The following is a 6304-nucleotide window of genomic DNA, read 5'->3' on the forward strand; positions in this document are numbered from 1 at the left end:
TTATCTAACTCGTTCATTCAAGATACAGTGTAGGTACTTGAAATATTTTTGCATTAATCGCGGAAGCATTCTACCTACCACATTCTGCGATTAAATTATAAGTCGAGGATGCAGGACGATTTTCACTACGAGCCTCTGTACTTATTTACACGCATTTTTACTTGTCTTTATCATCGGTACACTATTTCCCGTTACGGTTGCTAGATGTTGCTCTACCAGCGAAGCACAACTTTGTGAAATAAACAAATTGGACAACTTCTTGGGAGAAGTTTTATTAAATTAGTCACAGATATCAACGAGTAAAATTCCTCCGCGATCAGCGACGGCGATAGTATGTTAAATTTTGTAGTATTCTCCTATCGGTATATGTTTCCAATTATATTGCTGTTGGGAATGTGTCGGATGTTGCTCCCCTATTAAAATACACGTTCGCGAAATAAAGAAACCGAACGATGCCAACAGGAAATTTCTTCTCGTTTGCCGTGTGGTAGTTGAACGATCAATTAGACGCGAGGATTACTTTTTTCAAGTAAACGGTTGGGGTAGCCGATTACGTTTACCTTGTTACTCGACGTTTAATAGTTTTGCCTTTCAAAATGGATGCTCGATCCAAGCTTTATACAGACGTGTTCAAAAGTATTAGACATCGAGCATATTCAGTAAACCACTCGTTGGTTTTTATGTGTTAATAATGTACAATGATTTTTGTCTTGTTATGACTCATTTTCAATAAGTTTATTCTACAGATGGAGTACAGCACTTGGGAGCAGCGAAAAATATTAATATTATAAATAGTACTTCAATTTTCTTACTTATTGCTTAACAGTTTTTGGCATAATGACAAATTTGATGAAAACAAATATTTTAATTAGAATGTTGTCTATGCTTAACATGAGACCAAAACAACTTGTCAAAGGTTTTATTTTTTTCCAATGTATTTTATGATATTCTTGTTTCTACATGTATTTATTTGAGTTTATAAGGCTATTTAGTTTCTACAATGAATTATTTGGTAATATTTTGCCAATATTTTAGCATAATAGTATTCAAGAATTATATTATCATTAGATTCTTGGGCAAATATTTATTACCCATTAGAATTAGAATTAATAGTGATTTCGTATATTTTATTTGTGCCTATTGTACGTAAATATTATCATTCCTTAAAGTCAATGTACACGTATTTCTCACATAAAAATTATAATTATTTTCTTGTCAATGGCAACATCACTTTTAAAAGATAAGACGACAAATGATATCTCAGTACCATCTTTGCTTTTTCATCAAATTATAAAATTGCACATAAAAACGATCTATAATTCATTTAACGCGGAAAGCACTTGCAGAATGGACGCGTCGGGAACTTGAAAGAAAAATAATAAACAGCCAAAAAGTACATACATAACGCAACACGTAATCTAACGTAATTTTTACCACATCCATTGCTTCTACGTCAAATATTTTGAAAAATTACGCACAGTTACTCCATTGTCGACGCCAAACGCTTTTGAACCTCGCTGTAGACATCGCGTACGATCTGCCACTTTGAAAAAGTGCCCAGCCAAGGTGAGACACGCGAGAATGGAGGCATGTTTACACGAACTATAACATGTATCGCATGGAAACTTTAATAACAGTAATTTCTGAACGGCGCGCCGTTATTGGTAATAATAACTACTTCTTCCCGGTTGGTGTAACTTATAAAATTCACGGGCGAGCGTTTGCTAAACGCGAATCGTTACTTTTGCGCGGTTCCAAACGCGCGTCTCTTTGTTGCCCCCTCCCCTTCCATCCGCAACGGACAGTATTTTATTTATTTTTCCAGCAATTTTTCTCCAGCGGAGCGACGCGGCCAGGCCTTTCAAGAAATATCGCTCTCCCGTCGCATAATTCTAGAACCGCCATTGTGCGCGAAAGTTGCATTCACCGCTGGCGGTTCCTCCGCGGTCGGTAATTAAGTCGTAAAAACCGAGAGCATATAATTATTAAATTAAGTAACGCAGAGTCGTAGAGCCTCTCGTCTCTCCTTTCTTCTCTTTTTTCCTATCCTTTCCATTGCCAGTTTCTCTCTCCCTGTCTCCCCCACCCTCCGGTTTCCCACCCCTACGGCCGGGTGCACGAATGGAGGCCCCCAATATTCCCCCATCAGCGGTGAAATCGGAACGAAGGGTGCAGAAAAAGGGTGCCGAGAGGGAGGCAGAGTTTTTCGAGGTGGTGCTCCGATCGATTGGGCACGCCCAGTCGGCCATTTTCCGTAGCAATTAACGAATTCGTAATTAATTAATGCACCCTCTCTCCCTTCCTGACCGTGGCTGCCCGGTGGGTTCCCCTTTCATGCGCCCACGGCGAAAGAAAAAAAACGAGGAAGAAAAGTTTTTACGCGCTCCGTGCTTTCACGCGTTTCACGCACATAAATGCGCGCGATGCCAATGGAAGGGACCTCGCGAATATGTATTTTCAACAGTGGAGGGCGAGGGTGGGACATGAACCCTTTGTGAAAGAATTAACGAGACCTTTAAACTAGAATTAAATGATAATTTTATTAATATAATTAATGTTTACTTCATTAGAGTGGTGGTATTTTTTGTATTTATTCTAAGGTCTGGTATACATAATGCTTTGAGTATAAACGAGAAGCATTGTAGTTGGAAGCGAAACCTCGAGTCACGTGGAAGGGATGTTGGATGATGCTTCATTTTAATTCTAGAATTGTTAATGGATAATGGTTGAGATATTATATATCAGCATAATTTAAATCAGTGTCTCTCTAGCTTCAGTTTTCCACCCAGGCCCTTAATGAGGGAGAACTTCCACCAGTTTCCTGAAGTAGAATTACACGTGAATTTTTATAATACATATAATTGAAATTCAACTAATTAGGAAGTTAGTGAAGTATAGAGATGGAACGTCAGTTTTTAGTTTTCATTGTAATATTATGTATGTAGGCATTATGTTGCGACCATAAGTATGTGGTAGTTTTTAAACGAAAGTTATAAATTATGTACAGAAAGAGACATTGCAAAATTGACCATAGAATTTTAATTAGCAAGTAATTCACTAAATAATGTCAGTGTTTTCTTTCACATCAACAGAATTTGAAAACAAATAATGCATCATATTCCTTCTACAAATAAAATCATAGAATTCGTTTACTTATCGTTATCGAATAGCGAATAACTTTCTACAAAACTAAAAAATGGCTAATCTTTCCACAATGCCGTATCCATCCCTCTTATCTGTCCGTCATGTAACACTATGTTCAACCCTATCGCCAAGCTATTACCGATGAACAGTACCGGTTACTTCACTTATCGCGAAGTAAAAGAAGCGCTAGAAACTTAATTGACCGGTGTCTTGACCCCGGCAGAACGCTTTACTCTTGTATGCAAATTCAGACGGATTACCTGTCACGTGCGCGTGTGTAGGCCTGCCAAGGAAAAAAGAGCAACATTTTAATCAGCGGAATGACTATCCGTAATTGCACCGCATACACAACAGTGACGAGGCGTTCAATTTGTCGCGGGGGGCGGGGCGGGTGGGGGGGGGGGGCAGTTGCCAAGGCGTCGCGGTGCCACGGGATCGACGTTGTACGACTCGAAGGGCTCAGTTTCAGCTTGTTATTGCCGATATGACCGCGGATAAATTAATTACCGACAGGTACGCGATTAATCACGCCGCGAAACGCAATAATTCTCGCGCGAACGCGTGCTTCGTGTAATGAATTTCCGCGACGCCTTAGAAAAGAACGAAAAAGTGGCCACGTTAATCAGAAACCTGTAGCCGGCTATGCAAAATGCCTTCCTCGCTCTGCGAATCGCCAATAACTCTCGTTTGATTCTTGTTCTGCAATTAGTCACAACGGGCCACTTCCGGTCCGATTATTTCCCGATTTGAATAACACGCGTGTCCGATTACCAGCGAACGAGAGATGAGGGATCCGTCGCCAGAGCTGTGCGAAATTCTTATCACGATACGAGGTTAGAATAATGAGTACAGTTATTCTTGGTACGTTATTTGTCTGAAACGTAAAATTTAATTTTACTTTACATAAGGTAAGATAAGGAGCACTTTCGGAGAATTTTTTTAAAAACTGTAGGATTAAATAGAAAATTTTAAAACATGTTTTATATGAAGGTAATATTTCGTAGTTCTTCAAAAATTTTTAGAGCGAAACATTCATCCTTTACTGTATTAGGTTGACTTTTCTATAAGGGTTTATTATATTATATAAAAACTTGTTATATGAAACGATTGGTGTTTTAAAATAAGAGAGGTTTTTTTTTATATATAACTTATTTTCAATTAATATTTAACTGTATCAAAATCACCGTTTCAGTTATGAGAAATTTAAACAATATTTCCAATCTGTATCGTGTTATGTTGTACATAAAAATTATATTTTCTCTCCAAGCAAAACTTTCATTCACAAACTAATATACGTTCCATTACATTTAAATGTATTTTTACACTAGAAATAGGTACATAAATATCAGTACCCATACACTGCCCACAAATAACGTCACAATTATTAAAATTCACGTACACACTTTTAAATTCAGTTACATGTACCAACTCCAAAAATAACTCAATCTACGCGAAGAACCTTTTTTCCCCTCAAATAAAACAACTTCACAACCGCAGAGAATTCAGGAAATGTCTCGTCGAATATTCTCCTATCCGAAGACAGTCAATTATTTCTAAAGTTCGCCAATTAACAAAGCACTTAGACGTTACGCGATCCACGCGTAGTCATTTATTTCGCGTCGTAAATCGTCGCTACCGTTGCGGTTCGTTTGATTTAATTTCCAAGCCTGGATCATCGGGCGCACGACGACGGAAGTGCTCGCGGATAAATCATTCGGTTTCGTTTGTTCAATTAAAATGTAAATCGCCGGTTTCTTTTCTGTCGACGCGGTCGCGATCCGGATCGTTGCCCGCGTCGTACGTCGCTGCAACTTGATCGATGATTGTGTTACACCTAACGGAGAGATCTTTCTTTTCGTGCAAATCGATTTTCTGTCGTTCGATCTTATCTACAGCCGCGGATCACTTTTAACGCGCGTTCGTCTGCGCAGCTTGTCATTAGAGCCGAGTGCCCGCGACAGACCAACGCTGCTAGCTTCGATATCGGTAATTTCCTCATTAAAATTGAATCGTTCGCTTACGCGTTTCCTGTTGCATATGCATTCCTTAGCGCGTTTAGTCGCCGATGTAAAGAAATTGGCATGGCGTGCACGAAATCATAGTTGAAATTCAATTCTGGATATGGAAATGGTCGTTAGAATTAAGTCTTTCTTTTTTATTATTAATAGTATTAATAGCTAAAAGTAACTGGCTAAAAGTAAACTTAATTTAATATGCAAGGGTTCTTTCCTTCGCGCGTTTAGTCGACGATGAAATAAAATCGGCATGGCACGCACGAAGTCTCAGTTGAAATTCAATTCTGGATATGGAAATTCACATTAGAATTAAGTTTTTCTTTTCGGTATTGTTATTTACTTGTGTGCTACGAGTAAACTCAATTTAATACGCAAGGTTTTCTTTCCTGAATTTAATATCTATTTATTCCATGTCTCGACTCGTGTTGTATTTCAGATAATTTTTTGATAATTTCTGAGCGATGCCTCGAGATTGGTTAATCTTCTCGAATTTTAGTTGAACGTAGAACGTAGGTTATAATAGTATTACATAAGTGATCACTATACGTATCTTTTATGTGTAACTATTTCTGCTGTGATGGAACAAATGGCTAGTCCTAGAGACATTTTCTTCAATTAAACGCAAACAAAAATTTTACATGAAATTAAACTGATAATGACTGAGACAATTGTATATAATTCGTATATTGAGTATAAGAACTGTACACAAAAGGTTGAAAATTGTCATTATTCAATTTCTAGCATTCGAATAATCTTTTAGAGAACTTTGTCGAGTTCTAGCACCGGTCTGAAGAGACCAAAACGCAAAAGTAGAATTCCTTCGGCATTCGTGTCTAATCAGATCGAGGATGAAAAAAGTTCTTCAAGGTCGAGCGAGCTTGGCGAATTCTACGGACGGCAATCGACCGGATACAGATAATCGGTCGCGCGAAATATTTAGACCAATTGCAGCTTGTCCGCATGTCTTTCGTACCGATTCCATTGATAAGTGACAGATAAGGTCTCCGTTCGCGGGTAACGCAGTAATCGAGCCGCGACAGATTCAACGATGTAAAAGCTGGTCGCCCATTGCTGGTAGATCCCATTTCGATAAAATAGCGATCGATTAAAGTTAGCTGCGTTCCTTGCTTTGCACTTGAGACTTC

This window comes from Hylaeus anthracinus, unplaced genomic scaffold (genome assembly GCF_026225885.1).
Source record: "Hylaeus anthracinus isolate JK02 unplaced genomic scaffold, UHH_iyHylAnth1.0_haploid 4, whole genome shotgun sequence".
NCBI classification, from domain to species: domain Eukaryota; kingdom Metazoa; phylum Arthropoda; class Insecta; order Hymenoptera; family Colletidae; genus Hylaeus; species Hylaeus anthracinus.